Genomic DNA, 12,172 nt, shown 5'->3' with positions numbered 1-12,172 from the left:
CTTGTCTATGGTTATTGCATTAGTCCATTATTTTTAGGTCAGGTCCAAGGCTTGCATTGTGATTCATACCAAGTTATGATCAAGGTTTTAGGTTAAGTTTCCATTCAATTCATGATATTTGTTTTATATTCAAACCAAGTGTCATTCATTATTTGCTTTCAAACCAAATGTCATTCATTGTTTGCTTGAGAAAGGTGTTTTAACAAAGTCAACAGGTCATGTGTTACAAGTCCATATACAATACATCAAGAGGAAACCCTAATTTAACTTACAGTTGATTTTGGTAAACTGTTGACGTTTTGATCAACCATAAAACCTTAAGTCTTATTCATTTTCAATTCAAACCATAATCATATGTTCATTTTAAATCATTTCAAACCTTGTTCATTTTCAACCATAGTTCATGTTCTTATCCATTTTAATCACATGATCCATGATTCATCAAAGCCATTTTCCAAACATTCTCTTTTTTCAATATAATACATGTCCATAAACCAAGTTCATTTCAATTTGACCAATACATACACATAATATCCAATTCAAATTTCCATATACAAACTCATTAAACCAAGTTCATTTCAATTCACCATTTCCATAATAAGGCAAACTCCAATTACATATCCATTTATCATTCAACCATTTTTTAATACACAAACATTTCCATTACAATCAAGTTTAACCATAATTCCAAATGTCATACAAAATTCCATTCATTCGATTCCAATTTCAAATCATTACCAAACATTCAAAATTTCAAATTACAGTCATAACCATACATACATATTCCAAATCACACCATTTCAAATTACAACATAAACAAATCAACAACCAATTACAAGGATGATGACTCCAAGTCCAATTCCACACTCCATAGCCAATCCAATAGCTCGTGTATTCCAAGCAAATCCCAAAGCAACTCAGAACCATCAATACAAAACTCAGAACCATGACAAAAGAGTCCAAGCTCCAATAGCCAATTCCACGAGTTCCATAAGCTCAAGTCAGTTTCCATTGGTCCAAACAATGACAACTTACATACTTCCTGCACAAAATCACAAAGAACCAGTGAAAACCAAATAATACAATTCAAAACAATTTCATTTCCATAACAATAATCATTTGCATAACAACTTTTATCAACAATTCAAAACCAACCCAACTAACTACCTAACTTCTAACTTCCATAACCACATATATTAACCACCCATCCATTCTCAATTGTGGACCATTTTCTATAACGTAACTGTTTTCTCTAGCAAATTCCTCACAACTTCATAACAAACTCTCAAACAAACTGCAATCTCCCTCCAAAACAGAACCCTCTTAAAAACCAAAACTGAAAACTGTCAAAAGTTTCCAACAGAACTCAACAACTCAGAACTTCAAACTCCTAACCACCTCCTAATAACCATCCAAGAATTTTACAAGAGAACTTCACAACAACGAATTGAATAAGCTCATAATAGAAGAAGAAAATCAAACAAAACAGGAAATAAAAGAGCATAACAGGAGGGAGCAGGGGAATTGAAAAATCCTAACATAACTTCAAAGAAAAAGCATAACAGAAAAAAGCTTGGAATAGAAATAACTAGGCTAACAGAAAAACGGAAAGAAGCAGGAAGAACAAACTCACGGTAATTGAGGAGGGCTTCACCTTCGTCCAATTTTCATTCACCAGAGAACTTCAAAAATATTTCCACTTCACTCTTCACAACGACACCCTTCAATTCACCAACATCAAATTCAACCCTCATCCCGAATCGACAACAAAATTCAAAACTCGATTTAGAACTGAACCTCATTCTCTCCAATCACCCTCTAACTGAACCTCCCTCTCCCAATAACCAACTCTCGGTCCATCCTTCGGAATCACCCTCTAACGACCTTCCATAACAGCCTACAAAAACTCAACTGAAACTTCCCTCTTCAATCACAATTCCAACGAGAACTCAAAAAAAACTTCAACAAAAACGATTCTCAGCAAGAATCTACCTTCCAGAAGGACACAAAAAGCTCGAAGAAACAAAAAGATTGAAGGGAATAAATCAAAAACAGATTGAGGAAAAGTAATAATAACATAAGCATACCAATTCGCATCAAAGGCTTCGCGACGGAATCAGAACAAGAAATTAAAAGGAAGCTTCATCACACAGTAAGGTCTTCATCTTCATCACGAACGTATATCTTCATTTTCACCCTTCAACGCAGCTTCATCACACAACAAGGTCTTCATCTTCATTGGGATTCACCAGAAAGCTTCGAGAAATCAAATTCAACTCTCTTCATCTCGAATCAGGTTTCGTCACGCAACAACGCGGAGTGTGATTCTTGCACGGAGGAATTCAAGTTTCTCGCGAGAGAGACTCTGGCGCCGACGGTGAGAGCATACTATTTTGACATGAACGCTTTTTACTTTTTTTGTTCTACCTTGTTTTGAACACGAGAAGCAACCCGTGGATGTGTGACCTGTTTGGGGTGCTTTGAAGTCGGGCCTTTTGCCCAAGCAGTCTTGGTGTTTCTTTCCACACCCTCAATTCAATCTTACCCCTGGCCCATGTTAATTCTTGTTAATCTTCATTAATCCCCTTTTAATCGTTATTTAATTCATGTTAATTCTGATTTTTTTTATTAGCATTTCTACTGATTTTTTTAATCTTGGTAAAATTAGGATTTTCTTGATTTTTGTTAATTAGGGATTAACATAGTTTTGTTGATAATTAGGTTAATTCATCATTAGAATTGATTAGGTAATTAAAATACGATTTAGATTTAATCATCATGTTGATTACATCTTTTTATTTTTTTCCAGAATTTAATTCAATTGTTGGTTAATCATGCCTTGATCTGGTGTAATTTGCCATTAGGTTTTGGTTATCTCTTTTTTCCATTTTTATTCATTATCGATTAATATGTTTAATTGTTTATTTTTATCATGATTCTCTATTAGGTCGATTCCTCATTTAATTTGTGATTACCATGTTCATGAGTATCAATTATGATTTAGATTGTCAATTTGCCTTTGATTAATTTGAATTCCTAATTCATGTTTAGGTTGGTTTTTGATCATTAGATTTAATATCCACTTTAATCGTCCATTAAATTGTTTCATTTGGTTTGTGATCGTCTTATGGAAATTGAAAATGTCATTTCAATTCATGTGATATATGCCTTGTGTATGTCCATTCCATTTGCCATGATCATGTGATTAGTCTATGATTATTTTTCCATGATTAATCTATTTTCATTTGAATGATTAAGGTCATGGAACATGTTTACATTTGATGCATCATTTTCATTTGTTTTATTTCATACTAACTCCATGTGTTTGTGTGATTGCATGACTTTGAGACTTCAAGTTTGGATCCAATATACTATCCTTCAATCCTCCATTTTGTCTTGTATTGTTTGAGGACACTATGTCACTTGATTGTTTTAGACATGGTACTTGGATTGTAACTTGTATGGTTTCCATTCTATTCCTTGTATTGCTTGGTACTATCCCCCCATCACATGCAAGTGTAATAGCTTAGGATTACATTCTTTTATAACTTTCCATGTATGATAACTAAAAGATAAAACCAAACGATAAAAAAAAGTTTTTCAAAAGGCAAAAAGCACACTTGATCCAACGTCAAGTGATTTTCCAAATAAAATTGACTTCATAGCAACGCGAGTAATTTATCCAACGTCAAATACCTCATTCCATTATTCACATCATTCTCCATTCTCTCCTCAATATATTTAATTCTATCTCTACCTCCATTCTTCACACACGTTTTTTCATAATAAATGTCAAACACTTGATCCAACGTCAAGTGCCTTTTTAAAACAATTTATCAATAAACTGGAATGCAAAAATAGGGTGTACGTGCTTGTACACAATATTCAAGTACTTGGGTTGTCGATCGTACGTAGCTTGGGGGCCTGATACTTGACTTCCTCCTCAAAACATCTAACAATAAAACAAGTTTAATCCAATGATCTGAGAGAGAAAAAAAGTGGTTAGGATGCCCTTGTATTCTCAACTCCAGAGTATTCTGATTGTTGGTCATACTAAGCCAAATGTTAGATACTTGTCTCCCTCTAAGTACCAATGGTTAAACTTGCCAAATCATTTTACAAATCAAAATTCTTTTGGATAAAAATGAGTGGTTAGGATGCCACTGTCCTCTCAAATCCCAAGTATTCAGATTGTTTACCGTACCTAGTCAAGGGTTTGATACTTGTCTTCGTACTAAAATCAACCAAGACCAATCAAATCATTTTCTGCCTTAGGGCATCTTTCAAAACCTTTTCAGAAAGGTCATCTTACTTTCATTCTACCGTGAACGAAGCTTAAGTCTTCATGCATGAGCAAGTAATGTTTAACTACTAGAATGTGATTCAAGTGCATCCATTTTATTGCAAACAAACAAACACTTAATGCTCCCATGCTCGAGCATACAAGTAAGTTGACATTAGAACGTGAACGTCAACACTGTTCATAAAAACAACCAAACAAATACTCTATTTTATGATCGGAACTACGAAGCTCTGACTTCCTTATTGCACGAATGAGGATACGTAGGCACAAGGGTTTGAAACCTTGGAGAGAACACTAATTTAAAACTTATTTTCTCTCCCCATCTCATCTTACTCATCTCATTTCACCGATAGCAAGTAACATTCAGATAAACAACATCCATGCGCATTGATACAAGCTAGTGGTTCCCATCGAGTATGATAGATGTGATGGGTGCTAATACCTTCCCCTTGCATAACCGGCTTACGAATCCTCTCTTGGTTGCGAAGACCATTCTCTTTCGGGTTTTATCACTATTTCCCCTTTCCTTTGGAATAAATAAAATACGGAGGCGACTCTATATTTTTTGCGGTGCAACATACATCTATATTCTTCGGTTATTTGTTTAACAACCAATTCAGAGTCACCTATGATTTCGAATCTTCTTGCCCCAAAGTCCAACAAGATATCGAGGCCAACTATCAGAGCTTCATATTCAACTTCATTATTAGAGCAGAAACAATCAATTTTATATTTGAACTTAGTAGGAATCTTTTCGGGGAAAATTACCAGGACTCCGATACCAGTTCCATTTTGACGACAAGAATCGTCAAAGTACAATATCCAAAATTCCAATTATTGATAGTTTTGAGGTGCCTCGACTATCGTATGATCAACGATAAAGTCTGCGACCACTTTCCCCTTTATTGCCTTTAAAGGCATGTATGTTAGGGAATATTTTGTCAATGCAAGTGCCCATTTACCAGTTTGACTATGTAGGATTGGTTTAGACAACATATGTTTAATAACATCACAATGATAAGAAACGTAAACATCAACATAATTTATATAGTGCTTCAGTTTCATACAAGATAAGTACAAGAAAAGGCACAACTTTTCTATAGTGTTGTACCTAGTTTTTGCACCACTTAAGACTCGACTAAGGTAATAAATGGATCTTTTGACTCCTTTATAATTCTCTTGTACTAACATACTTCCTATCGTCAAGTTCGATGCAGATATGTACAATCTCATACATTTATTTATACAAGGGGGTGACAAAATTGGAGGTCGCACCAGGTACTCCTTGATCTTGTCGAAAGCTACCTGATGCTTTGGCTACCACTCAAATTTCTCCTTCTTCCACCAGAGAAACGGTGAAAAAGCTTGAGTTTTGCTACTCAGGTTTGAGATAAACCTTCTCCAAGAAATTTATCTTGCCTAGTAGGGATTGCAATTCTTTGACAGTTGAAGGTGGCTTTGCCTCTATGACGTCCTTGGTCTTGTTTTGATTAATCTCGATTCTCTTTTTATAGATCACAAAACCCAGGAAGTCACTTGCCTGCACACAAAAAGAAAACTTCAAAGGATTCATTTTTAAACCATGTGTTCATCATTCTCTCGAATGACTATCGAAGGTGATCTAGATGACCTCCCCATGATGAAGACTTTATGAATATGTTATCGTTATATACACCTGCATAAATGTTTCTATAAAATAATGAAATATCGACCTCATTACCCTCTAGTACGTCGCACCATCATTTTTTAAACCAAAAGGCATTATGACCCACTCATAAGTGCCTAAGGCTTCAGGACATCGAAACTCCATTTTCGGCATGTCCTCATCTACAATAAAAAAATTGGTTATAACCATCTAACATGCTAAGATAATTGAAACTACTGCTGAATCAACTAGTATTTCTACCACATGCATTGGGTATTCATTCTTTGGGGTGGCCAGTATTCAAATCTCTAAAATCTATGCACACCCTCAAAGTACCATTCTTTTTTATTACATGAACTATATTGGCAAACCACTTGACATACCTTGCAGTTCAGATGAACTTGCTTCTTAGGAGTCTTCCGATCTCCGTCTTTATTTTTGACATAATGTCTGGCGCAAACCTTCGAGGTGTCTATTTAATTGGTTTGCTCCCAGATTTTATTGGCAACTTCAATTCTACCAAGTCTCTGCTCAAACCAGGCATCTCATGGTAATCTCAAGCAAAGCAATCTCAACAATCCTTTAGCAATTGGATTATTTTGACCTTAAGGTCAGGGTAAAATTGGCGCTTATGTAACTTGGCCTCTTAACTTCCCTATTTTCCCAGTCAATTTCCTCTAGAGGATCATGTGTGGGCATCTTCGCAGTTGATGTTATTGGATCCTTCTTGAATCCCAAAGGGTCGTCGTTGTAAATACAATCGACCCTCTAGCGTTCCAGCCCATAGTGTTATGGCTTATCCGGTGGTTCTGGTTTGAACTTAACACCTGGTCCGACATCATGGATCTCCATGTTTGTGGCTTCAATAACCATATGATGGACTTCGGCTTCCAAAGCCACTTTTAATCTATTTTTAGCCACAATAGCCAAAATCATTCATAATGTCTCTAACTCAGACATGATCTATGTCTGAGTCATCCCAACCTATAGGTCAAACCCCTGACATACCTTCTATCTCTTCGTCCTCCACTTCTTTGTCCCACCTAAAACCATTCAATGGGTGTAAGTGAATGGAATATAAGGATTTATCTGATGGCTTATAAGCAAAGCTCATTGGTGTGCATGGCACAATTTCTGTCAGCTCCTTGTCGAAGTTATGTTTGTCGACATGGTTGACCTCTGCCAAAAATTAGCTCGGGTCTGCTTCAATATTCTCAACAATTCCATCTTCTCTCCAGATTGATATTCTCTAATGGAGTGTCGATGGTACTACTCCAATACCATATGTTCACTCCCTTCCTAGGAGTAGATTATAATTTGCCACTGAGGCGATGTCCACAAAAGTGTTGGTCTTATTATCTTCCCCACCATTACGTCGACTTGAATTACCCCCATGATGGTGCCAATTTTCCCTTCATAGTTCGATAGAACCATGTTGTGTAGCCTTAAATCGGTGTCAAATTTATCGATTTTGTTCAATATCGAGTGCGGCATTAAGTTGACCGCCGCTCCTCCGTCCACTAGTAGTTTAGTGATGCCAATGTTTTCAATCTTTGCCATTATGAACAAAGTCTTAAGGTGGCTTTTCATGCCATAATAAGGTCTTTCGAAGAATGCATTATGTTCTTCGACGTAGTTGTTGTTCATGACATATTAGCATATTGGCTTATGTTTAGCCATCTCGACCTCTTTACTTGTTGGAAGCTCTTCGACCTCTGTTTTGCAGTTGTACTCCCCTGGGAGCACAAAAACCACATTGCAAACTATGTCCAAAGATGGCTCTGAACCAGAGTTAAATTCGTTAGTCGACATGTCATCCTCGACAAGTGGCATTCCTTTTGTCGTTTCCATTTTCCTTTCTCCATGCTTGGAGAGGATGCTTGTTTTGCCACTAGGTTCGCCTCCTTGCCAGTGGCTATATCTCGGTTGGTCCTATTGTTTCTAGACTCAACAGTTTCCCTTTCTGCTTTCTTTTTCCTTTGGAACCTCCTTCACTACGTCCTAGTAATCGGGTTTTCCCCAGATATGCATCAGGGGTATGGGTTTTTCTTTGGGAGGATTGGAACTCCTTTCGATAAGAGATTAAGGAACCCCTGTTCATATCCTAACTTTTCCATTTTTAATGGCTTAGGCCATCTTTTTTCACTGCTTTCGACCATTTTCCTTGAGGGACATTTGGATTTGGTCGATAAGTGATGCCCCCCAATTCATTAGTGCACCTTGTTATCGACGAGGGTCGACAACCAACTGTGGTTTGGACGAATCGCTCCAATCTCCTTTCCATTTTGCAAGCTGAACGACTTCCACTTGTTGTGCCGCCTTTTTGTCAAAAATGGTACTATATCTTGGACATATCATTGTCTATGGTTTCTTGGCCTTGCACCTGCCCAGAAACTCATCCAAACTTTCTTCATCCTTTAGGTAAGCCACCTCCATATGGCCAGGTTCTAGGGTGGCTTCTTTGTCCCCTTTTGTGTCGACAACCTTGTCGACTTCCACCATGTTGATTCCATAACTGAGATTGTTAGTAATCTCAATTGCTTGAAATTTTCCCCAAGGCCTTCGGTAGCCTTAGTCATGTTCACATCATTGTAGAGGCTTTCATCAGCCTCCAACCTCTCAAATTCAGCAGATAAATTCCTGGTCACGACACCTTTGCCGTTGAAGTCTTCAACGGCAGATTTCAGCATGTTGATTTACAAAGGCTATGGGTAATAAGCCTCTACCTGTAACGGGTCAGCATCGATCTGCATCTGTGCCTTTCCCTTACCAATAAACTAATTCGACCATCCTCGATTGCGTTCTGTATGAGATCCATGAAAAGAAAACATTGTAAGGTTTTTATGTCCCAAGAAATTATGATATTTACAAAACCTTTTTTTCTTTTGTTGCTCTAAAGGTGGTGTTTTAGCGTCCGGTGGAACTATTATTTGGCCATCTGCAACGAGTAAGTAAAAAATCTCACCGCATTTAGTCATGTCAAAAGTGTAAATTCTCTTAGGGAACTTATCATTTTTCTCCGTTTCGATAAGATTTTTTCCATTCGACGACTTAAGTAGTCTGCATACATATGGCGACCCTTGTTTTAATTTGGCCACATTGATGCCATTCTCTTCTACACATTCAAAGTATGACCCTTGGTCATTTTCGTCTATGTCTACAAATTCTACCCTTTATTTTTTATTTCTAGTCCCCCTAGCTTTTTTTGCTTTCAGACGTTCTACCTGTCGAACTCTATCAGCCAACTGAGCCATATCCCTCAAATATTGTGTATCTAGTTTTTTCCTAATAGAGTAATCTAAACCTTTATCCGCCATTTCGACAAGCTCGTACTCAGGCACTTGTGTGAAACACCTCACCTTCAGTAGTCAAAATCTATTTAGATAGTCATATATCGATTCATCGAATTTTCGCTTTACACTTGCTAGTTCTTTCAAACTAACTTTGGAGTGCCTTATGCTGAACTGCTCATAGAACTACCTCTCTAATTATGTCCAATCATTAATCGAACTAGGAGGAAGCATAATTAACCATGTAAACACATTTTTGGTTAAAGAAATAGGTAAGTATTTCATCCTAAAGTTCTCGTTATTTGCTATATCCCCAACTTCAGTCATATATCGAGCGATATGTTCGACTGTGGAATTTGCTGCGTCACCCACAAATTTGGTGAACTTAGGGACTTTCCATCCTCTGGGGAGTTATGTCTGCAAGACGTACCATGTTAAAGGGGAAGTATAGTTGGGTCAATGTGAACCCATGATTATCCTATTTTGGGCCATGATTCGTTCGACTACAACATGAATGTTATTCTGCCTCGCCAAGTTATCTTATCGAACTTGATGTATTACTTGATCCATATTTTGGTCCCTTTGAACTATAAGGACTTGTAGTTGGGGTTGACCCATTTCAACAACCCTGGGTATATATTGTTGGCCTATATTCACCATGTTTCTCTCATTGACTCCTCCTACATTTTGGGGTGGTGCCACAGGTCGAACTTGTGGTTGTGGGGTGCCAAAAAAGTATGCTATTTGAGATATCTAGGCAGCCAATTGTTGGTAGTTTTGATGGGTGTCTTGAGTCAAAGGATTGAATACAATCCCAATCTGTATGGTTAACATGTTAACCATTTCATGGTTACTTTCATCCATTTGTTTCCTCATAACCATCATCGAGTTGGAAGTTATGGGTGGCAACACTTGATAGCTAAAACCATTTTCTATCTGAGACTAAAAGTTTCGACTAGGGTCACTTATAGTAGACCCTGATGCCAAATGTGTGTTAATGGGTGATAACGATGTGGCTGCATTATCAGAAAACATCAAAGGGTTGGTATAAAAACCTGCCATCATCGACAAAGGCATCCTGTATGGGAAATCACAACCAACAAAGGTAGTGTTAGTACCTTAAGATTGGCATTAATTTTGTAAAACAAATAATGTAATCACCTCTGTTGTTTTAATATGTTGGGTTGAAGAAGTTCAACATCTGGACCAACATCTCATGTAAGATGTCACGACATCGGGACTGTGACATCTCACATGTGTATAAAACTGAATCAGTTAATTCTTGTTTGGTTTGTGATTAATTAGGAGATCTGGTGAATATCCTAACTCCTATGTGAAGATCTTGAAGGTTCAATCAGAAGATTTGGTGAATATATTTGGTGAAAATAGAGTTTCCAAATATGGAGATCTTTTAGGAAATAAAAGATTGAAGACCTTGATTGTAGCAGAAGAATTCTGCCAGCTCTGTAACAGCAAAGGAAAGATTTGCTGCGATTTCTGAAGGCCTAAATCCAGTTGGGTGGTTAGGTTATAAATAGCATATTGTAACCTAGGTTTTGTAAGCCTCAAACAATGTAAAAATTAGGGGTATGTGTGAGGTAAACCTCCCAACCCGTGGGAAGGTTACCGGGTGTTTCTCAGTGCTTGAAAGCATGAGATTATTTGTAACTTAAAGCCTGTAGGCAAGAGTTGTTATGTTCTTGAACGAAGCTATGAAGCATGTTCAAGTTGTCTAAGCATTACATGGTATTTGTAATGATAGGAATGGAAACTGGAGGTTTCTATCTAGGAGTGCCTAGGTATAGATTGCATTGGGTAGGGATTAAGTGAAGAGTTGTAAACGAGGGAGTTTAACTCTGAATTAATACTGCTAATAGTGGATCTTCTTCCTGGCTTGGTATGCCCCTAGAGTAGGTAATGTTGTACCGAACTGGGTTAACAATTACTAGTGTTTTTACCTTCTGCACACTATATTTTGTCTGTTATAACTCAGTCTGTTTCTAGTCTGTTTATGAAAAGAATAACAGACTTGACACATAGCCTGCAGTCTGATTGCAAAACAGAATGTTATGACATTCATTATTGACTGCTGTTACTGATAGACTGGTTGGTCTGTTACAGTTCATCCTTCTGTAATGTTGGAACAGGTGATGTTCAAATCAATGTTGAGACATCATGCTGATAACTGGGCAGGATTAATAAACATAAGTGCCATGTTTGATCTCTACTGTGTCTTTGTTCTAGATGGACAAAACTGGATGTTCTTCTGTCCATGGTGGTAGAGTAGCAGATGTCGTGACATCTGGGACTGTGTGCATATGAGTACTGGGTTTTAATTTTTCTAACTGTCTTGCTGTATAAGTAACAATTTTGGATCAGATGTCATGACTTCATGTAGAACATCTGAACTCTGACTATACCAGAATTTCAATTGGTATCAGAGCAGGCATCCTGTTCTGTTTCTGGATGAGATCCATGGGTGATACTTTCTGGTATCTTGCAAGGAGTTATGCCAGTACTGATGTTGGAACCTGTGGAAGGTTGTTTGAATTCCCTGAATGGTCCCTTGAAGTAGGTGGATGGACTATTCATGACAGGAACTGTGTGTGCCTGTCTCTGGAGGTTGGCAATTGGCCTTTGTGTGGAACAGCTGTGCTAGTATTGAAACATATTCAAACTTGGTATGTTCTTGGAGGCTGATCTGGTGAAGTGCGTGGTCATAGGTTGAGTTGTATTATGATTTCCGCTGCATAATACCTGGCTAAACTCAAACTCTGATGAAGGTTCCCCTCATGTGGATGAAAGGCTTCTGTATTCAAGATTTCATCATAATCTACTGAAGATGTCAAAGATACTTGAGTCTCCTTAAGTCCACTCATCATGACGTTCTCACTTCAGGATTGTAAGAATCACCTGATCACTGATTCTTTTACT

The 12,172-nt window shown here is 37.5% G+C and overlaps 1 long non-coding RNA gene across 2 annotated transcripts; it reads right to left on the bottom strand.

Annotated features, from left to right (window-relative positions):
* Positions 1–694: 694 nt before the first annotated feature.
* On the bottom strand, positions 695–2,562 carry LOC127125810 (uncharacterized). 2 transcript variants are annotated; one of them, XR_007804812.1, is made up of 2 exons: positions 1,634–2,562; positions 695–1,042 (listed from the first exon to the last, which is right to left on the bottom strand). It is a non-coding gene; the product is annotated as an uncharacterized LOC127125810 (long non-coding RNA). The 2 variants fall into 2 exon arrangements; XR_007804811.1 differs by having other exon boundaries at positions 2,088–2,562.
* Between the last annotated feature and the right edge of the window lie 9,610 nt (positions 2,563–12,172).

This window comes from Lathyrus oleraceus, chromosome 3, assembly GCF_024323335.1.
Source record: "Lathyrus oleraceus cultivar Zhongwan6 chromosome 3, CAAS_Psat_ZW6_1.0, whole genome shotgun sequence".
NCBI lineage: Eukaryota > Viridiplantae > Streptophyta > Magnoliopsida > Fabales > Fabaceae > Lathyrus > Lathyrus oleraceus.
Note: the sequence above shows the minus strand (reverse complement) of the source record. Positions and strands in the feature narration are given on the sequence as shown.